Consider the following 23,680-nt stretch of genomic DNA (forward strand, 5'->3'; position numbering starts at 1 on the left):
CCTGTAGAAAGATCAGCTAGAAGAAGTCACCTTGTACAGAGTTCAGCTACAAAGAACCATCATGTAGAGAGTTCAGCTGCAAAGAAATCACCTGTAGAGAGTTCAGCTACAAACAAATCTCCCTGTAGAGAGATCAGCTAGAAGAAGTTTCCTTGTATAGAGTTCAGCTACAAACAAATCACCCTGTAGAAAGATCAGCTAGAAGAAGTTACCTTGTAGAGAGTTCAGCTACAAAGAAACCATCATGTAGAGAGTTCAGCTGCAAACAAATCACCTGTAGAGAGTTCAGCTACAAACAAATCTCCCTGTAGAAAGATCAGCTAGAAGAAGTCACCTTGTAGAGAGTTCAGCTACAAAGAAAGCATCATGTAGAGAGTTCAGCTGCAAAGAAACCACCTGTAGAGAGTTCAGCTACAAACAAATCTCCCTATAGAGAGATCAGCTAGAAGAAATTTCCTTGTAGAGAGTTCAGCTACAAACAAATCACCCTCTTGAAAGATCAGCTAGAAGAAGTCACCTTGTAGAGAGTTCAGTTACAAAGAAACCATCATGTAGAGAGTTCAGCTGCAAACAAATCACCTGTAGAGAGTTCAGCTACAAACAAATCTCCCTGTAGAGAGATCAGCCAGAATAAGTGTCCTTGTAGAGAGTTCAGCTACAAACAAATCACCCTTTAGAAAGATCAGCTAGAAGAAGTTACCTTGTGGAGAGTTCAGCTATAAAGAAACCATCATGTAGAGAGTTCAGCTGCAAACAAATTACCTGTAAAGAGTTCAGCTACAAACAAATCTCCCTGTAGACAGATCAGCTAGAAGAAATTACCTTGTAGAGAGTTCAGTTACAAAGAAACCATCATGTAGAGAGTTCAGCTGCAAACAAATCTCCCTGTAGAGAGATCAGCTACAAACAAATCACCCTGTAGAAAGATCAGCTAGAAGAAGTCACCTTGTAGAGAGTTCAGCTACAAAGAACCATCATGTAGAGAGTTCAGCTGCAAAGAAATCACCTGTAGAGAGTTCAGCTACAAATAAATCTCCCTGTAGAGAGATCAGCTAGAAGAAGTCACCTTGTAGAGAGTTCAGCTACAAAGAAACCACCATATAGAGAGTTCAGCTGCAAACAAATCACCCTGTAGAAAAATCAGCTACAAACAAATCACCCTGTAGAAAGATCAGCTAGAAGAAGTTACCTTGTAGAGAGTTCAGCTACAAAGAAACCATCATGAAGAAAGTTCAGCTGCAAACAAATCTCCCTGTAGAGAGTTCAGTTAGAAGAAGTTACCTTGTAGAGAGTTCTGCTACAAAGAATTATCATGTAGAGAGTTCAGCTGCAAAGAAATCACCTGTAGAGAGTTCAGCTACAAATAAATCTCCCTATAGAGAGATCAGCTAGAAGAAGTTTCCTTGTAGAGAGTTCAGCTACATACAAATCACCCTCTTGAAAGATCAGCTAGAAGAAGTCACCTTGTAGAGAGTTCAGTTACAAAGGAACCACCACGTAGAGAGTTCAGCTACAAACTAGTGACCTTGTAGAGACATCAGTTACCTTGTAGAGAGTTCAGCTACAAAGAACCATCATGTAGAGAGTTCAGCTGCAAAGAAATCACCTGTAGAGAGTTCAGCTACAAATAAATCTCCCTGTAGAGAGATCAGCTAGAAGAAGTTTCCTTGTATAGAGTTCAGCTCAAACAAATCACCCTGTAGAAAGATCAGCTAGAAGAAGTTACCTTGTGGAGAGTTCAGCTACAAAGAAACCATCATGTAGAGAGTTCAGCTGTAAACAAATCACCTGTAGAGAGTTCAGCTACAAACAAATCTCCTTGTAGAGAGATCAGCTAGAAGAAATTACCTTGTAGAGAGTTCAGTTACAAAGAAAACATCATGTAGAGAGTTCAGCTACAAACAAATCTCCCTGTAGAAAGATCAGCTAGAAGAAGTCACCTTGTAGAGAGTTCAGCTACAAAGAAAGCATCATGTAGAGAGTTCAGCTGCAAACAAATCACCTGTAGAGAGTTCAGCTACAAACAAATCTCCCTGTAGAGAGATCAGCCAGAATAAGTTTCCTTGTAGAGAGTTCAGCTACAAACAAATCACCCTTTAGAAAGTTCAGCTAGAAGAAGTTACCTTGTGGAGAGTTCAGCTATAAAGAAACCATCATGTAGAGAGTTCAGCTGCAAACAAATTACCTGTAGAGAGTTCAGCTACAAACAAATCTCCCTGTAGAGAGATAAGCTAGAAGAAATTACCTTGTAGAGAGTTCAGTTACAAAGAAACCACCATATAGAGAGTTCAGCTGCAAAGAAATCACCCTGTAGAAAATTCAGCCACAAACAAATTGCCCTGTAGAAAGATCAGTTATAAGAAGTTACCTTGAGAGAGTTCAGATACAAAGAAACCATTCTGTAAAGAACTCAGCTGCAAACAAATCTCCTGCACAGAATTCAGCTACAAACAAATCACCCTGTAGAGAGATCAGCTAAAAGAAGTTACCTTGTAGATAGTTCAGCTACAAATAAATCACTCTGTAGATAGATCAGCTAGAAGAAGTTACCTAGTAGATTGTTCAGCTACAAACATTCACCCTGCAGAGAGAGTAGCAAGAAGAAGTCACCTTGTAGAGTGTTCAGTTACAAAGAAACCACCATGGAGAGTTCTATGATAAATATATATATTATATATATAATTTGTACATTTACTGATAAAATCAGAAATATTTAAAGTACATCTGCTTCACATTTTCTTCTTTGTGTAGTAAAGAAAAAAAGACAGGTTAAAAAAGTCCCAAAGCTGGCCATAGGCCGGCTTTGGGGTATACAAATACAAAAAGAAATGAAATCTAATCCAAAACAGCCAAGCTGTAAAAAAAGTGTGCGGCCCTCAAAAAGGCTATGGTGAAAAAAGATGTGAAATCCAAGGTGGCGGCCAAGAAATGGCTGTGATGGTAGGTTAATGGTAAAAATTTTAATAACGGCAATTTAGGTGAATTTTTTTTGCCAAGACCAAGTGGCACAAAAATTCACTTGAATTGTCGTTATTAAAGTTTTTACCATTAACCTACCATCACAGCCATTTCTTGCCGCCACCTTGGATTTCACATCTTTTTTCACCATAGCCTTTTTGAGGGCCGCACACTTTTTTTACAGCTTGGCTGTTTTGGATTAGATAATAATATAGTCACACTACATTAAAAGTAGGCCAATGATTAGCAATCTTCAATCATTTCACATTAATGTTTGTCAGTGGGTGAATGTTCTATTAGAGTAGTTTATTGAATAAATGTAAAATGAAGTTCTTTTATATTGATGAACCTCATTTATCAGAAAAAAAATCTATTAATGATGTGATTGGCATATGAGTGCTTGGATAGTTGAGATTCCTCTATGTACTATTTAAATCTGCTTGACTGATCATTACCTGTCACTGTGAGGGCCTAGCTCATTGACATTGTCCTTAAGTCCAGCTAGTTTGTCTCCAAATTGTGGGAACATTGTGTTATTATGTGTTACCACCAGTATTACATTCTATACAAAAAAGCACCAGTCATAACACAAGATCACCAGATCTATATCTCATTCCTTTCACTTGAATGTGTGCAGGATAACGTACAAGAGAACACAAACTATATAGTCTCAGCCATGCATCTTTGCTCAACCTCGGCCCCACAAGAACTCTACAGGAATGGAAAAGTTTACAGTTTAACTGTTTATTAGGAGTTTGAACATCAAAATTGTTGTACGGTATTCTGAGTGCTTACCTTATATCAATGTTAACATTATCAATTTAAACCAGCTAAGCTTTTTCTTTCTCAATCTCTGAATCTGATTCTCCAACCTCTTTGTTCCTGTGTACAGAAATCAGATCCTCAAAACTGCTTTTGATTGTGAGAATGAACACTCCATTAGGCATTAGAATACAAAGACTACTTTAAAAGACAGGAAAAAGAGCAGCTGTTTTAATGTAAACTCTTAAACCAACACATAACATTAAGGACTGCATGTAGTTCATTAGTCATGATCAATCACCAGAGCCTAGCTGGTAGTTACTGAGCAACCAGACCATGCTTCATTACAGGTAAGAACTCAGCTATAGAAACAATTGCACTAAGTGTAGTAGTCCCTTGCGATTGCATTTCTTAGCAAGACACAGGATGAATTGATGAGCTATCAAACATAATTAGCATGTTTCTTATGGTCAAGTTCAGCCAGTAATGATGTGTAGTTTACCTCTCAGAGACATACTGTATACCCTTGGTTGGTGGCCCACACTAATATCACATATAACCATACAATTGTAACCAAAAAGTAGACGTTTAGTAAATTATAACACCAAAATACAATACAGCAAACACAAACTATGTGCTGGCAACTGAAATAATAAGAGTCACCAATATCGTAACGTGTATGTGTGATATTGCGTTAGTAAAACAATGTGTCTTCATTGTTGCATAAACAAGTTATTGTCTTCTCAAACAGCTGCTTCAATACTTTAGGTGACATCTATGACAGTGAATAGATAAAATTGCTACACACACACACACACACACACACACACACACACACACACACACACACACACACACACACACACACACACACACACACACACACACACACACACACACACACACACACACACACACACACACACACACACACACACACACACACACACACACACACACACACACACACACACACACACACACACACACACACACACACACACACACACACACACACACACACACAAACACACCTCTTCAATATTATTTTCATATGTAGCATGTATTAGTTGTTGAGTAGTTCCACCAGCAGTTGTGCCTGTACTGAAGCATCCATACATTGTATGGTTAGCAGTTTCTTGAGATACTCCCCAACCATTTTGCCACTACATAAATACTACACACACCAAAATCATAACTGTAGCTACCTGCAAAATATTCATTCACATAAATACAGTGAAAAAATATTCTGAACAACGTGAAATTACTGTATGCTTACTGACTAGTTGTATAAACCTACAATCTAGTGGTGACTTTAGAGGATCTCATTTTGCCAGACTAGCAAGCACTTCTCACCACTGAAGTGATATGCTTTCTTCATGAGCAGCCATGATAGAGTTGGTCCTCAGTGTCTTGGTTCTCTTCTTCCAGTTGTTCTACAACAGCCACACCCAACATGAGTTGTGCCTTGCTGTCTGAAATATCACCTTCACACAATGAAAGCACCTGTAAGATATGTAATGTTTTATGATGTCAAGTTGTGCAACAATAACGTAAAGCAAACATTTACCATATACATAACTTCATTAGTGAGGATTCTAATGGAGAATTTACTGTGTTACCAAAATAGATTTCGTCAATACAAATTGACTAAGGTTTTGAATGACCTAGATGCAATCATCACCAAATTAACACTCTGTCACTATACTTTATTTACTTATTCACCAAATATAATACCCACCGATCATGCTATTTACATGGTATAGCACAAACTCAGTTTCATTGTTAAACTTGAAAATTTTCAGCAATATGCTCACGATCAGACAGATGAATAATTTCAGTTCATTACTCTCACCAATATATTTACAACCTACTTTGGATGCAAGTTAATATGATCTACTGTGCAATGTCAAACGCAATAGTCAAACAGTTGTAACACCTTCGGGTAGTACTCCAGTTAAAGACACACAATGTGTCCTAGTAACTCTCCGCTGGGATCTTCAGCAGTTTGGTGAGCTCAGTACTGCTGTTGTTCACTCTATTGGAAGAATAAGGTACAAGAAGAAGGTGAAACATACAAACACTATCTACAGAAAATTTAAAACAGATTTGTTAGTAACAGTGAAGTGAACACACTGGGAACTCTTAAAAATAAAACACATCTGTAATAAGGACAAAAGAGTTTGGTACTAATAGGACTTATGACTGTATACTTTTGAATGATGACAAGCTTTACATTACACTGAAGAATCTTTTGGTCAACAGTTATCTTACAAGAGAAGTCACTGTGTATCCAGAATTAGAAGCACAAGATATTGATAATAATTCCATATATCTCACACCACTATACAATAGAGTATAATAGGAATTAACTAACAACAACACCAAAGCATAGAGACTTCATTGTGTAAGTTATCCACCTTGTTCAGATAGGTGGGGATCTAGTCCTTGGTCTTCAGGGGTGTTGTCCATGTTACAACTGTTACTAGTTGAAGTGTGTACCTTTATGATAAAGGTCTTATGATATTATCAAAAGACCTTCACAAAAATTCTTAACAGATAGAAAGGATAACGCCAGCAGCTGCACACCTGATTAAACCATTTTCTTTTATAACACTCCTTATAGAGCAGATTTCACATTACAAATTCCACTAATTTTACACACACAATCACACACATACCTACGATAGATACATGTACCTAATACAAGTGTATTACTAGGTGGCTAGGGCCTCTATCAAACAGTGTAATATCAAACAATATGGTAGTACTGTTTAGTAGGGTTCCCCTTACAATACAAGGCACCCACCAAAATTCTGCCATCATAAAAGTACATAAATGAAGGAGTCATACACATCTAGCATCAGATCAAGACAAATAATAGTGCATCGTGCAACCCATGAACCTGGCATGCCACACTGTGAGTATATTGATAGGATGAAAGCAAACACTACTTTCACACATATGTAGCTCCATAATCTCTTATTTGATTGTAACGAAATTTACAATACAGATGCTTGCCTGGTAGTGGAGCTCACATACCACATTTAAACTCCTAGCCATTCTCAATACATAAGCAACCAAACTTTTGGTTATTTCTTTTTCTTTCTTCTTCATCTTTTTGCACACTTTGAAAAAGCTGTTATAAAACACTAACACTTTATACAATCACAATGAATTTGGTGGGGGCCCAATAGCAAATTCTAGTGTGCAACTCTGGTAAAACTTTAAGGAGTTATGTCCGATTATTTGCATATAAACAGAATGATTTTTTTGTTGTCATACCTACAGGGCAAACCATTTCATGGAACGAACTGAAAATTGAATTGAACATAGATTAACTATACTAGGAGCACCTTTGTGGTGGTTTAAAAGAAATCGAGAAAAAGACCATGGAGATAATAAAGTAAAACCAAAGGTGTGTAACAATAGTATAAAAATAGATTAACTATACTAGGAGTGCCTTTTTGGTGGCTTAAAAGAAATCGAGAAAAAGACCATGAAGATAATAAAGTAAAACCAAAGGTGTGTAACAATAATATTGCATAATTGAGCTTCATAAATAAAAAGAAGTTTTTATAAATACTAACAAACTACTTAAATAAATGACATGAAAACTGGTGGTAGATAGATTGATCATCATAGAATGACCTGTCAGTAGTATAAAAGAATCTGATTAAAAACTAATGAGTTATACAACTATTTGTAGAAAGTGCACGATTGAGATACTCTAATAGTACTTTCACCCTATTAGAACATTCGGCACTATTACAGGTTTTTGCAATTGAATTAGTCGCCTTTGCAATTGAATTCATCCTGTTTGCAATTGAATTCGTCTGTATTGCAATTGAATTCGTCCTGTTTGCAATTGAATTCGACGGTTTTGCAGTTGAATTCGTTGGTTTTGCAGTTGAGTTAGTCGGTTTTGCAATAGAATTCGTCGCGTTTGCATTACAATTCGTCATAAACAAAACGGCTCCAAGAAACCAACCCGTTCATTAAAAGATGAACTATTTATGCCTTGGAGAGTTACACTTGAGACACTAGAAGGTAATTGAAGCTGGTAGTACACGAAGTTGATAGCTGTCTGACAAGCACTACCTGAAAACCAGTAAGCAAGATAACAATGGCATTGGTACATTGATACATCCCGAAAATGGCAATGTTTTAATACACCCAATTGAAAAGGCAACTGTTTTAAATGATCATTTCAAATCTGTATTCACAACTGATGACTACAGCAGTACCATTCCTGACAAAGGTCCTTCATTACATCCATCTCTACCAGCATTTGAAATCACTGAACAAGGAGTTTACAACATTCTAACCAACTGTGATCCATCAAAATCTCCTGGTCCAGACTCCATACATCCACTTGTACTAAAGACAACAGCAGCTGAGATTTCTCCTATGCTTACTCACATATTTAAACAATCGCTAGAAACTGGAACTGTACCATCCCAATGGAAACATGCCTATGTCAGTCCAATATTCAAGAAAGGCCAAAAATCTGACCCAAAAAACTATCGCCCCATCTCATTAACATCAGTAATATGCAAATCAATGGAACACATTATAGTAAGTCAAATAATGAAGCATCTGGAAGATCAAAATATTCTTTCTGACAGACAGTTCGGATTTAGGTCTAAGCACTCTTGTGAGTCACAATTATTTATCACCATCAACGATATTGCCAAACAAATAGACACAAATTTACAAGTTGATGCTGCAATACTAGATTTTTCTAAAGCTTTTGATAAAGTATCTCACTCAAGACTCCTCTACAAACTAAGGCACTATGGAATAAGAGGGAATATATTACACTGGCTTGAATCCTTTCTTCATGGTCGCACACAGCAAGTTATAGTAGAAGGTTCTAAATCATCCACTTGTGATGTAACATCTGGTGTTCCCCAAGGGTCTGTTCTTGGACCAGTTCTATTCTTGATTTATATCAATGACATCATTGCCAACATCCAAAGTGAGATCCGTCTTTTTGCAGATGATATCCTTATTTACAAAACCATTAAAACACCACAAGACCATAGAATACTTCAAGATGATTTAAACTCACTGACTAGATGGGCAACTGACTGGATGATGGAATTCAACATCTCCAAATGTAAAATTTTACAGATAACAACACACCATAACAAGAGTACTTTCACATACAAAATGTCCGACATTCCACTGGCTACAGTATTAGAACACAATTACCTTGGAATCCGTCTCCACCACAAATTATCATGGGATCCTCACATCAATTACATCTGTAACAAGGCAAATCGACTCCTTGGATTCTTAAAAAGAAATCTTCACAATGCACCATCAGAAATTAAAGAACACGTCTACAAACAATAGAACAGTTCAGTTCCTAGTTCAGAACAGTTCAGAACAGTTCAGTCAATAGAACAGTTCCTAGTTGTTTCATAGCATTTTTATAGCTTTCCCAGACACTAAAAACTTTGCTATGTATTGTTCGTGACAATTTGACACCCCTGGCAACTATCATCGACACATTGTCAAACTTCATTAAACACATTAAGTTATATCCAGACAATTTATGAAGGGTCAGACCAAGAGAAATGTGGCCCAGTTGATCTGACCCAGGTTCAACACTAATGGACCAAAGTGTACCGAAGCTCTAAAGAGAAGATACAAAAGATGTTTATTACAAAACTTGCTGTTATAAGGTAATGATGGACAGTTCATGGTCAAGAAATTGTGGACGAAGTTTGTAGCGCAAGATAAAGATCAAGGAGTCACTGATACAACATCAACATCACAAAACAAGATACAAGAAAAGGGAAACATGCAAACACTATCTATAGAAAATTTACCACAACAGATTTTTTAGCAACAGTGATGTGAACACACTGGTAACTCTTAAAAATACTCTCCAATAAAAATAGTAACAGTAATAAGAATAGTTTGGTACTAAGATAGAGAAATATGATAGAGTATAATTAACACACTTTAGTGTGGGAATTCAAAGGTACTACTCAGGGTTTATCTCATATATTCACCTAGATATTATCCAGGCAATATCATGGGAACACAGTTTGCTTTAATGCCAAACTAGTTCAAAGGTATGAAACACTTTGACTCGTTTTATTGAGCGACACAAAGTGTTTCATTGTGGGTTTTAGTTTACACATTAGGTAAGGCTCAGTACAGTTGCTAAGTTAAATTGACAGTAGCTAAACTACACTATAAAATGATCACTAGGGCAATGCATGAATGCATATTTCTACCCACTGTAAGAGGGGCGTGTCAGCCATGACCACAAAACAAGAAGAATATAACAACTAGGTATGTAGCTTATAGTCCTAAGTACTTAATGTATTAACTTACTGCCACAATAGCAAAGGTTTAATGTAGTATTAAAAACTTTATGCCGCAAAAATCAATCCCACAATTGAAAGTTCCTAGTGTGCACTGAAACATAGTGATGTAGGAATAATGTTCTGACAGATTTTTGCCCAGCAATTGAAACCCCAATCGATTATCTGATGCTAGTGTAATCTAGTTCTTGTACCTATCAGGTGAGTGTGCCCTGAGTGATATATATATCGCTTATACCACAACTGTGTGTAGGTTAGAGACCTAGCACGAAGATCCGAGGGCGTGGTCTCCAACCAACTTAGAAAATGTATGCATTATATATATATATATGGGCATACAGGTGAAGTCATTGTGGGATTGGGTTATATTTCGTACAGAAATTGTCATGCAATGTTAAAATAATCACGGAAAACTGAACATGTTTTTGTTGAAATAAAAAGCGAAGTTCGGACTTTTTCCTTTCGCAAGTTAGACTTATTGGATGTGGCACAGCTGAGAATCGATAATGTCGAGCTGGGTTAGCGGTAGCCAGTGTCTATGGCATCACAGCAGTGTAAAGAACACATGTGTCGAAGAAGCAGCTTGTGTGGATTTATACGATGGGAACGAGTTGTCACAAGTTGTGCCCTCAGTGGCGCCACAGCAGCATGAAGAACAGGCACGGTTTACACCCACACTACACATAGCGAAAACTAAAATTCTACAAGGAAGCTTACCTAGTTAGGTCTTGGTAAAGTCCATACATAGTTTAATAGATGACAAAAACAGCCATAAATCACCCTAGAAACAGATGGGCGCTAAACAGAATTTTCCGTGATATTTTTGGGCTTCCCCGTTCACGTGACAAACGTATGTACAATGTTAGATTGTACCTCTCATTATCGAATTCTTTTAGGTACCGTATAGCGGGTTATTTTCGAAACAGAAAATTTTGCACAGCAAGCAAAATCTGAATTTCGAAGGATTTTAATTTTGAAGAGTGCATATTTCAAAGTCCGGATGGATTTCAAATAAACAGAAATTCGTGTCACAAAATATGAAGATGTGTGAATGTTTACCAAAAACTGACTTACTGATGGAAGAATCCCCATCTCTGTGCACTGAAGAGAAGACTGAGGGAGTCTTGAGTGGAGTAAATTTACTGGCCTGGCTCGATCACGCTCGATCATAGCTAGCTATTTACCATAGACTTTGGCATCAATTCCCAATTCTGGATCACCTGTTTTTCTGGTTTTGGCACAATAATGACACAGTTTACCCATTATCATCAGTAATACTGAGCTAAAACTCAAGGAATACACAAACAAATCGCCAAAAGTGAGGGGTCCAAAACTCCCTTGAAATCTCGTACAGCCTCTTTGAAATCTTGTTGAAATCTGAAATCTCAGCTCATTTTAAAATCTGAAAAATATTGAAAAATTGCTGTAAAATTACATATATTTCCTGTATACTGCCGTATATATGATCATAAGTGGTACACCATTAAGGATCTGTAACTTTAGTATGGTTTCTAGAGATGAATCTTTTTGCGTGAGCATTTTCTGTACTTCTCCGGATACCAATAATCACGTGATCAATATATGCCGGATTATACGATTTTGTTTTGCTGTGAAATCTGAAATCTTGCTCAAAAATCTTTGAAATCTTGAAAAAAGTTGAAGATTTGAAATCTCACACAGGAATATTTCCAGTTTCGGACCCCTTGGCCAAAATTTGGATTGTTGCTTTCACTTGTGGGAAATTATTTTCGAAGAACAACTGGATGTGGGAATTTATTTTCAAAAAGAAGGGCCTCTTTGAAATATCCGAAAATAAAAACCTTTCGAAAATTACCAGCTATATGGTATGCTTATAAAATGAATAGAATGATTAACCACATGTTGGCCTGGGTGACTGGTCACCCACTGCAAGTTATCAGCCTGATTATGCTTGGGGGAGCATTGCAAATCAATGATCGTAAGTGAGATTTGTGATGCTTGAGGTCTTTTCTGGTAGCAGGTTTCTAACCATTTTAAGAACCTGCTAGCAGGTCTCTTAGTGGATTTTAAAGACCTCATTATCCTCCAAAGATTAAAGCATATTATGCATACCATTTTCTAAGTAAGGATTTTGCTGAAATATATACCCTCACCCCTCAGGCCTGCGGCCCTCAGGCTTCGGGTGTATGAATCAGCAAAATCCCTCACACCCATGATACAACTATTACATGTAATACTTTCACACCTCAGATCAAAGGAGCCACCCGGGCTACAGTTCGTATGTAGCCCAGCTAGCCGGGCTACATATGAAATGTAGACCGGGTTACAACCTAGCAGTGATTATATAGATGTCGACGCTGAAATTGATTGTGGGGATCGATTAATTCTCACATGATTAGGATGCACAACTTGGATTTTGCCATGAAAACCACTCAGGTGGAGAGCATTTTGTTATCCTCACCATCCTATGAGTTGAAAAACGTTGGGCTAAGGTGAGAACTAGCATTATAGCTTATTCACCAATCGTTTCCACACGTTTTCGAATACTGACACACCCCCATAATGAAGCTACCACTCTGCACGGAGTAACCACTCTACCTGCAAGCTTACCTATCTAGGCCTTTAGTAAACTCCATACTTTTTCATAAATGATTCAATAGTACTGATTAAAAGATTAAAATCGCGTAATCGAAATTTTCCGTAATATCCTTAGGATACGTCTGTTCATCATAGCCGAACGTAACCAGAATGTACTAGCTGCTGACCCATATTCAAAAACTTTAGGTATGCATATATAATACATCCAGTTGCTGCACTCGTATTGGCTTGGGTGATTGATCGCTCTGTACAGGCTATCAGCCTAATAAGTGTTACATATTAGCTTAACACGGGGCATTCAGGCTTTGCCTGATATGTATGCCTTCTGATATGTATGCCCTCTGCCCTTGGGCAGTGGGGCATACATATCAGGCAACGCTCTCATGCCCATGTTACAACTACTACATGTACAAGTATTACTTCTATTACTATTACATGTTAATTAAACTTGCACTCAGGTGATGACCATTAAAATAAAAGTACTTAAACAAGAAGGGTCACCACCTGAAGCACAAATTCTAATCACTACTTTAGCCATGTTGTATGATGATCAAGGTCTAGTGATATTATCAAAAGACCTTCACAAAAATTCTTGAAAAGATGGGTGTCAATGTTAATTGGTGCTATGCTGATTAAACATACCTTTTCCTTTTATACCACTCCTTACAGATATTAATTGTGGGTTTTAATTTCACATTACAAATTCCACTAATTCTACACACACAATCACACACATACCTACAATAGATACATCTACCTAATACAAGTGTATTACTAGGTGTCTAGGGCCTCTATCAAACAGTGTAGTATGTCTAGTTGGAAGGTGGTGGACTATGAAATGTAAAGAATTTTATGTGATTACAGTTACAAACCTTAACTGATGACCAAGTTAGAATTCATTATGACTGTCACACATTCACACACATACCTGCAGAGCTTAAGCACTTCTTGCAATTTTGTGCAAAATGTGTAGTGTGGTTACATGCGTGTTTGCTATGTATACTCAAAGTGAAATAACCTATGTTACCATTCCTGTAAAAGACATTTGTCGCATGTACAGCAGTCTTTGAGAAATGGTATGGATATCCACCACCATTGTGGTACCAAATTGCTATAACAACACACATGCATATATGCATTCACACTACATATTTCATACAAAATTACAAGTGCTGAAAACCCTGTACAATAGATACAACTGAAAGCCTGTGAATTGATGGAATATAACTGGCATAGATTAGGCATATAGACTAGCTAAGTCATCAACACTAAAATTTATTAAAAACCTTTTCACGGCTGAATTTCCCGGCACACTTCACAAGTCATGCCAAATCATGCTGTATAAGCCTCACTGTACAGTAGACTACTTGGTTACTATACCTCTATGTAAACGTTGTGGACTAACAATCACAACTGGGTTGTTTTAAATAAAACCACAAAGTAATTAAAAGACAACAAAACTACAAAATATGTTAAAAGCAGCCTTGAGAAACAGGTGGCAACTAATAAACTATATACCTACAAACAAGTGTTACAGTGTAAGAAACTACTTCATATTGTTTCCTTACTGAATCATCGTCTTCATGGCTGGTTTCTTTGAGTTTTATCACAAATCCAGTGTCACGCATGCATACACACACACGATTGAATCACACCACACGCCTGAAAAACCATCCACAGCTTCTTGCTGGTTGTTTTAGCCTATCAATAACAATGTATCTTTGTTCAAAACGTTACTATCAACTCAAATATAAATGAAATAGCCCTTTTTTCAAGAGAAAAGTTTTACCAGGTTATATAATAAACCTGAAATAGTGCGCGAACTGGACCCTGCGGGTATGCCTGCTTCAGGGTTGGCACATTGTACTATGAAATGCACAATAGAAGTGCTAGCGTGTTGACATTGCACTCAGCATGTGTCGTGCAGAAAAAATCCAGTTACAGCTATGAAAGGGTTAACTACTCCTTTAAACCCTCAACCATTAAACTTATAGGTTTCGGAAATTGTATTAGAGTAAACCATGAATTTTCGGCCACCATTGATTCGTACGCGATATTTCTCAGACTACACAAAGATTATCCAAACACCTAGTATGCCTTAACAGAGGTCTAGGCTAGATGGCCCTGTATGCAGTGTATCGGACTCGTAGTTTACTTTGCGTGGCTGTGACAGCCCAAAACCACCATGTTCGATAACAATCAATCAGTGGATAAAAGTGTTTATTATCGGACAGGCGCTACTACTCATATTCCTCAAAACTTTAATTTCTAGGACTTTATCCATTCCATGTGAAGGATAACTCTTATAATCCTTGCAGCTATAGTTGGATGTCTTTTAATCCCTCCTGTCCTTTAATGGAGTAGCTTAGTAAAGATGGCATCGCCTGATCTATCATTCGACATCTATACCATTGTCAATATATACTATTAGTAATACGTAACAACTTTACCTCAAGTGAATGAAAGTGTGTGATATTTGATAGTGGATAAGCACACTTTGTTCACTTAAGGTAGCATTGAAGTAATTGTGTGAAGCCATACAATTCCCATTAAGCAAGCGCTTATTTTCATCCATGCACTTAACTGAAAAATATAACTTTGTTGTAGTAGTGCGAATTCTACAGGAATTTGTATCTAAACAACCTAAGACAATAACAGATAAAATTCTGCGAGATATATTGATTTCTTTACAAGAATACATACCTCATAAATTACAGCCTTCTCCATCTTATTTCTCTATAATGGCGCAATGCAGCACCTAGCTGTTTGACTTACAAATATTTCTTACTTTGTAGAACAATGTGACAGAGTCCTTATTATGTACAAGTACACGAAAAAATTTGAAATTTTCAACCAGAGAAGGGGCATAGCACAATGATAAAAAGTACCGAAACAAGTTGGAGTAGTCCATGATATTGAATCACAGTAAAACAATAAGAAGTGTTATATCCCTACTGTGCTCAAGATACCATGCACAGTAGGGATATAACTCTTCTTATTGTTTTACTGTGATTTAATATCATGGACTACTCCGACTTGTTTCAGTACTTTTTATCAATGTGCTATGGTCCCTACTCTAGTTGACAATTTCAATTTTTTTTGTGTACTTGTTTGTTAACTTTTTTTGTAAACAATTTTATTATGACTGGTGAACCCACGCATACCGAATCTGAAATGGCGCCACGTACACAGCGATATCAATTACCATCTGAAAAGTGAAGCATCCACTACGCTTTGCTGTCAGCTATGTTCAACCCATCATACAGCATTTTTAATCAAGAACTGTTCGGAAAGCACCTCTACAATCTATGCATACCAAAAGAAATGGTACTGCATGCCCCAATTTTATTAATTATTATCTGAAAAGTGAAGTATCCATTACGCTTCACTGTCAGCTATGTTCAACCCATTACACAGCAATATGAATCAGGAACTGTTTGCAATCAAAACAGCCACTATGAAAAATACGGACAATTTCCATTTCGAAGGGAAGCCATCACGTGCTACCGCTAAATTAACACCTTTCCCTGTCAGCAAAGGTGAATGGGACACAAAGGAGGACACTGGTAAGTCCATGAAGAATGCATTGTACGTACTGTGGCATGCCAAAAGGCGCCTGTCGGACTGAAGCGACGTCGAACAGTGAAAAAATCAAGCCCGTAGCCTTTGCTGTTATCGAGTTAGACTTGTCTGAAGGCATCAGTCAGTTACTTACTCAGTCAGTTAGTAGAAAATTTTGTTGAATAAATTTTTTTAGAAATTCCGTAGCAACTTGTTGAAAGTGTTTCGGGTCGATCTGAAAGCTTGTTTGGGCTTAGTTTCACCTAACCAATACTGCCTCATCGTCATCGGGGAAAATTGAGGCTGGTTTTGGGTGATGTTATTTTGTGGGCCATGCCTACTCCTTTGTGGTTCCTACCATACAATTACTATCATACTGTATGATAAAAGTTTAACAGTTTAAGAAAATACATTTTTGCAGCTTCCGCATAGGGTAAAATGCCCTGAAAACAAATATCTCAAAAAATCTCTCTGCAGCCTTTAGAGACATGTTTTCTCAATGCCTGTACCAACTTTTGATGGCCTATGGCACATAATTTTGAAGACATTAACTGGATAGTGAGACTAGTTGGCTGGCAAGGTATCACGAGACATTAGCATGCTTCGTTCGCCAGTGATTTAACCAAAGTTTTGACAAACTGAAGCCTTCTAGACATGAATATCATTACTTTATATCAACAGTAGTAGCTCAGAAGTCTGATGGGTTAGTTGTTTCCAGCACTACAGTCAGATTTGAAACAGTTTCAGTTTTCCAGGCATGACCACCAACATCCTGTACAATCAATCTTACAAGGCTTCTTCAATGCCACCTTAATCTCACTGATTTAGTAAATCACGTGATCAGCAAATGGGCTTTTAAGGTGAGTTTGAGTGTGCTATCGCTGTGTCGGCTTTTTCTTATTGACTTATTGTTCACAAGACTCAGTTATTTAGTTTGTGAGTGAAGCAGTTAGAGTATAGAATTAGTGCCAAATTACTATTGCAGTTTGTACTGTCCTTTGGCAGCTACTATAGTTGGTTAGCTACCTACCTACCTCCGAATTAGGTACTTGGCTGAGACGGAATTCATAAAGCACCATCCTCATATACAGTTTGGTAAATTAGCATAGTTTTTAACTGTGATGTGAGTCTGTATACGTACAGTAGATATTAGAAATGTTGTATGGTAATATTAGCGCTAATATTGTGTGGTATTGGCAACTAGTTAATTAGTCTGGAGGCATGAGTATAGCATCGCCTACTCCAATGGTTGCTTTCAAGGTGCTATGTGGAGTGTACAAAAGTCTCAATGGGCTGCATGCAAGACTTCTAGAGGTACATACAAATATTGGACTGAAGACCAAATGGATTCAGCAATGGATGCTTATATTGAGGGGTCTAGTACTGTATGATGTGCAGCTATAGAATATGGTGTACCTCGCTCCACACTTGGCGATAGAACTAGCGGATGTGTTATTCCTGATACAAAAAGTGGACCAGCAAAATACCTTAACAATGAGGAAGAAGATGAACTGGTACAGTTTTTGTTGGATTGTGCATCAGTTGGATACCCACGTGGACGCCAAGAGGTCATTGGTATGTATGCAATGAGCGTGGTGTGGATCGAGTTATAACTCATGGTTGGTGGGAATCATTTTGTCATTGTTATGCTGAAATAACACTCAAGAGTGACCGCTCCCTTAACACAGGCTAGAGCTAGAGCTACAGATATATCTGTCATTAAAAATATTTTAATACATATCAGGCTACTTTGGATGAATACAAAATTACAAATTAAATGACAAACCTTGCCAGCTCTTCCCACTTAGTCCCAAACCTTTAACAATGATTTGCCAAACTGGATCCAAAACTCCTTCTTGCATAGAAAGTGGAAACAAAAGCCAAGTAACTGTTGTGGGATGTGTCAGTACTGCAGGATACAGCATACCTCCCATGATTGTTTATAGCAGAAAGTCTAGCCTTTTAAGTAGGGAAATGATACAAGGTGAAATACGTATCAGGTACCACTCGCAGCTTTTCCAGTAATGGATAGATGAATCAAGATTTATTTGGGCATTGGCTTATACCCACTTTCTAAAATATGCCCCTCCTGCTCGACCTTTGCTTCTCTTAATGGATGGCCATTCATCTCAAGTGCTATTCATCAAGCAGCTGAACAAAAAGTGGCTATACTTACTCTTTCACCTAACACAACACATTTACTGCAACTTCTTGATAAAGGAATTTTTGGCCCACTAAAGATTGAGCGGAGGAAAGTTTGTCATAAGTTTACTGTTGAAAATATTTTGACTCTATGTCAATTTTCCGCTCAATTTTCAAAGGTAGGACCAATAGCATGACAATTAAAAACATGATGGCAACATTTCGTACCACTCGACTTTTCCTGTAGATTGATAAAAGGTGTTGGCCACTGTTCAGTCTACTATTGCCACTGCAATACCATCCAGCTATATTTTGGTCTCACATATTTATCTTTGTTGACACCAATCCCTTCTCCCAAGTGGAGTGCTGGTGTTGCTGTCCTTGATCCAGACTTTTCAGATGCTGAGGTTAAGCCTTTCATTGAATGGTACCACAAAAAAATATGATGGAAATGATGATAGTTACAAGCTGTGGTTGAGGATGTATCACCCTACCACTCTTCAGGCACTATGGCCTTAGACAGCTCTAATTTTCACACTCCTTTGCATGACAAATCCAAATCAGATGCTGTACAGTTCACAAGCCAAATAATTCATTTGAAAAACTGTTTACAATACCATCACCTCCTCCCAAGCTTCCTACAATAAGGAAAAGGGCTTTAGTTAGGTTTTGACAAGTGTAAAAGCCTTACAATACTCAAGGAAAAGGTAAATATGAAGGTTGCTGTAGCAAAAAGAAACTTGAACAGCAAAAGAAATTGCTAGAGAAGTCAAGTATGTTGACCCTTTATACTAGTATTGTAGTTAATGTTGTGAAACCTGTCTTAGCAGCCACCTGTATATAAAGGTCACCTCTCTATACCAGCCTACTGTAAATTCCCAACTGATATACCTGTCAAATATAGCCACCTGCCTATATAGTAAAGCCAGAAAATTGTCCTGAAGGTGACCGTTATAGACAGATTCCACTGTAAAAGCAAAGTTATGTATGTGTCATTATGTACGGTATTAAGTTAGTAGTAGAGATTGCATTTATTTTTGCATTTTTAATCCTGAATTTTAGATGCAGTACAAGATCAACTTGTTTCATAATACACAGTAAAAACAAACTAGTGAACGTCACTACTACTGTCTGCCACAATACTCACTATTTTTGTGTAGTGACGTTCGCTACAAATTTTGTAGTGAACGTCACTACATTGACCACCAAGTAGTGACATTCACTGTAAAAAGTAGTGACGTTCACTACAAAAAGTGGTGAACGTCACTACTAAAAGTAGTGAGTATTGTGGCAGAACAATTCACTACTAAATTTTTACAGTGTACATATGTGTATATTACAGCTCAGTGCAATGCCGGCCATGAAACGATGGCAGCAAATGTTCAGAGTAAAACTTGTAATACTGAGACCAAACTCACCAAAACTTCAAAGACATTAGATAATGAATGTACAGAAGCTATTAGTTTTGTGTAGTTTACACATACAATACTTTTTAGGGTCTAAAATACCATGCAGTGATAAATCCAGAGATGGCTGTTCTACTGCAGCAGTTTTATTTCCTACAAAAACTTCCAGAGCTGTGACACGAGCAAGAAAACTTGAGACAAGGAAAACAAAGAACACAACAGTAAAATTTAAAGTGCCTCCTATTGCGGAAATTCTCAGTGGAGAGTGGCTAAGTGATTTGCATATTAAAGCTGCATCAGACCTTTTGAAAATTCAGTTCCCATGGTTTACATGATCCTAAGCTAGGTGAAGATTTGTCTTTTCCAGCTACAGAAATACCTTTCGTACAGATATTGCATGCAGGGAATCATTGGCTTACCATAGAAGGAGTTCTTCATATCTTGTGAAGTCATACAACACCTTGAATTATTCAGGCTCTAGTGAAATTCAGTCACAAACTACATCACTTTTATGCAGTGAAAGCAAATTAATTACTGTGCAAGTCCGGAGTACACAAAGACATAGGGGAAATGATTGCACTTTGTTTGCTATAGCCTATGCAGTGTATGTTAGTTATGGAAATGACCCTAGCACACCGTGGTATTATCAGCACAAACTAAGTGAGCATCTTGTCAAATGTTTCTATTACAATTACAAAAGTTGACACCTTTTCCATCACGGGCTTATCATTCTAGCAATGTCTGTTCCACTATACTGCAGTTGTCGGCTCACAGAGGATAAGAATGGTATAGCAAAGTGTAAAAAAATAGTTTGGAGTGGTTTCACAAATCTTGTGAGACCATTCCAGAGGTAGTTTTTCGAGTCACTTGTGTGACATGGAAATGCAGCCAATGTGAAAATTGAGCTTATAGTTATGATTGAAGTTCGCATTAAAGTTATAACCAATTTTTAACCCTGTAGTTACGCACTGAAATTTTTGTGGGTTTTGTAATAGGTCTAACCGTGTTGTATTCATGCATGCATGATTGTATTGTATCAGCTATTATTGAAGTTTTGATTTAGTCTCTGTCACTTTTATGGGCAAACGAGATTAGCAAGTAGCGTAGCTCTAACAAATTTAGTGGGCCTTCCACATATATAACTAGATCAGGTAAAGCTATTTTTACTAAGCTGCTTCATTAAAGGACAGGAAGAGTTATCTTGTATGATGTCTGTAAAAGCAAAATCAGTTTAGTACTCAAGTAATACTGCTGACATATCAAATATTTAAAGGCAGACAACCTGCAAATTTGCCTCAAATCAAACACAAACTGTTATCCAGCATCTTAGTATATATTAAGTGCCTCTAAAATAATTATCACATGGCAGGTTTTTTTAAGTCAATACTGCATGGCTTTTGTAAAATTGTAAAACTTTACTACCTTCTGCAATGGCCTAAATGGTAAATTCAACAGTTAGACACTTACTGAGAGGTAACTATATGCTGCTGTGTATATGCACCAACTACAATAGACTGTAGTTACTAGCTGGGTTTCCGGTGTGGATCTGAACTTGTTTATTGGTCCTTCCCGTGCCAGCTTCTGGATCCGCCTCTGTCATTTCCCTAGCCAATGATAATACGAAAGACAACACAAATACTTCAACATAACTTAAAGGCCTTACCAGTTTTTTTATACTACAACAAAAGGAATGCTTGGGTAAACTGACTTTTTTGGTTTATTACCATTTTGTTCCTTGTTCCACATGTCAAAACATTTTCAACCTACCAATCAAAGCATTACTGTTGCTTGATAATACTACAGCTCATCAGGAAGCAGGAAATCTGATAAGTGATGATCACTATAATTATTAAAGTTATATTTCTACCACCCAATACAACAACACCGATTCAACCAGCGTACTTGAGGTTTTAAAGATAATGTACAGATGATGTTTTCTACACAACTACTGTTAATAAAGTAAAGTGGACAATTAATGACTGAGTATGTCAAATCCATCAACCTGAAAGATGTGGTTTATTACAGTGGCTAGTACATGGGATGACACTCTACATCAACTTTCAAGAAATTGTGGAATAAACTGTTGAAAGCAAGATAAAGATCAAGGATTCATTGATACAACATCAACAACACTAAACATGTCTGGGGAAGTAAATGTTATCTCTGAGAATGATCATGTTGTATGTTGAGAGATGTTGCATTCTCTAGTTAATGATATAACTGATCAATAGATTTCTGAATGGCTGGATAAAGATTGTGATGACCCAGAATATCATTATCTTTGTGATATAGAAATTGTTGACACCACTACTGAAGTAATGACTCTTCTCAACAACTGGCCACATGTGATAAAGTGACCAGGGTTATGGACAAGTGTTCAACATGATATGAATGTCACAACAAATACACACAACCTCACATAAGCATTGCAAATTTTACATACAGGCGTAGAAAAACTGTGACATTTAACCTAGTAAATAATTGTAACTATATATAATGTGCAAATGAAGGATTACTCCTAGTACCCCTCCTCTTACTCTGGAACGCATCAGCTACTGAAAAACTAGCATACACAATGTATAAAGAGTGCAGAATGTTAGGACAATGACCACTTAATACTGAATGTTTATTTGTGGCACTATCCACCTTGTTCAGTAAGGTGAGAACCTTGTCCTTGTTCTTCAAGTATAACATGTGTCCTGGTGTTGTTCGTGTTAAAACTACTACTAGTTGAAGTGTGCACCTTTATGATCAAGGTCTTGTGATATTATCAAAAGACCTTCACAAAAATTCTTATGGGTAGAAATAAACATGCGTGTGAACTACTGGTAAAATAAACTTTCTCTTTCCTTTTATAACACTCCTTACAGAGATTAATTGTGGGTTTTAATTTCACATTACAAACTTCACTAATTCAGGTAACTAGAAAAGTCGGACATGGGTAGACATAAACAGCATTTAATTCCTGTAACGAGTAAATCATGCAATAAAAGGATAATCCTAATAGAGGTATGCCAGTAATTACTAGTAATTTTTTAAAAATTGTTAACTTAAACATGAAGTAGGGATCTATGCAATAAAAAGTAGTGAAACAAGAGATGAATGATGGTATTACAGCATAGCTCGGTGGGAAAGTCCCTACTTTGGCATTGAACAAAATTATAGCTAATGTTCCAAAGGAGGGACTTTCCCATCAAGCTATGCTGTAATACCATCATTCATCTCTTGTTTCACTACTTTTTATTGCATAGACCACTTTAAATTAACAATTTTTATAAAATACTAGCTTTAGTTTTTTGTTTTAGCATAGCTAGCTACTTACAGCTTATTAAAGCACATAATGTACCAAAATTGAAAGCACATAAGCCCGTAGTAGCGTGCATAGCTTACCGTTGATTGTAGTAGCAGTGTTGCTCAGATCTATGATCTGTCTCAGTACGATGGTCTGCGTTCTATTCACCCTGGCCAGAAGTTGTTCGAACAAACAGGCCGTTTCAGTTGTCTAGAGCTTAGTCTCGACTAACAGGATGAAGTCATACAATTTCCACTCAAGTTCTATCCAATCACATGAATCACTCGCTGATCTCGCCGTCCGGCACTGGCCAGAAGCTGTTCGAACGAACAGGCCCCTTCAGTTGTCTAGAGCTTAGTCTCGACTAACAGGATGAAGTAATACAATTTCCACTCAAGTTCTATCCAATCACATGAATCACTCGCTGATCTCGCCGTCCGGCACTGAGTGGCTGAGTCAGTGTGTTCAGAGGAACAAGCCGTTGAGTATCAGTCTGTCTCAAATCTCTTTGTCAATTGCAGTCCAGGCGTTGGCAAAAGTCGAAGTGACAACTCAGCAGCCTTAATGTTTCATGTGCAACACTTGAAATTGTAAGCACCCCACTCTTTCAGCAGCATAAGCACTCCATGAAATAATTT

The 23,680-nt window shown here is 37.4% G+C and overlaps 1 long non-coding RNA gene across 2 annotated transcripts in view; it reads right to left on the reverse strand.

Moving 5' to 3' along the window:
• Positions 1-4,314: 4,314 nt before the first annotated feature.
• Positions 4,315-23,680, reverse strand: part of LOC136264247 (uncharacterized) — a 60,915-nt gene continuing 41,549 nt past the window's right edge. The window contains exons 5-10 of one of the 2 annotated variants that reach the window (XR_010705019.1): positions 21,218-21,354; positions 14,210-14,342; positions 5,595-5,758; positions 5,021-5,226; positions 4,755-4,897; positions 4,315-4,495 (exon numbers count right to left, since the gene is read on the reverse strand). This is a non-coding gene — a long non-coding RNA (uncharacterized lncRNA). The remainder of the gene's footprint in view (positions 4,496-4,754; positions 4,898-5,020; positions 5,227-5,594; positions 5,759-14,209; positions 14,343-21,217; positions 21,355-23,680) is intronic. The other variant, XR_010705020.1, reaches the window with a different exon arrangement.

Source organism: Dysidea avara, chromosome 8 (genome assembly GCF_963678975.1).
Source record: "Dysidea avara chromosome 8, odDysAvar1.4, whole genome shotgun sequence".
NCBI classification, from domain to species: domain Eukaryota; kingdom Metazoa; phylum Porifera; class Demospongiae; order Dictyoceratida; family Dysideidae; genus Dysidea; species Dysidea avara.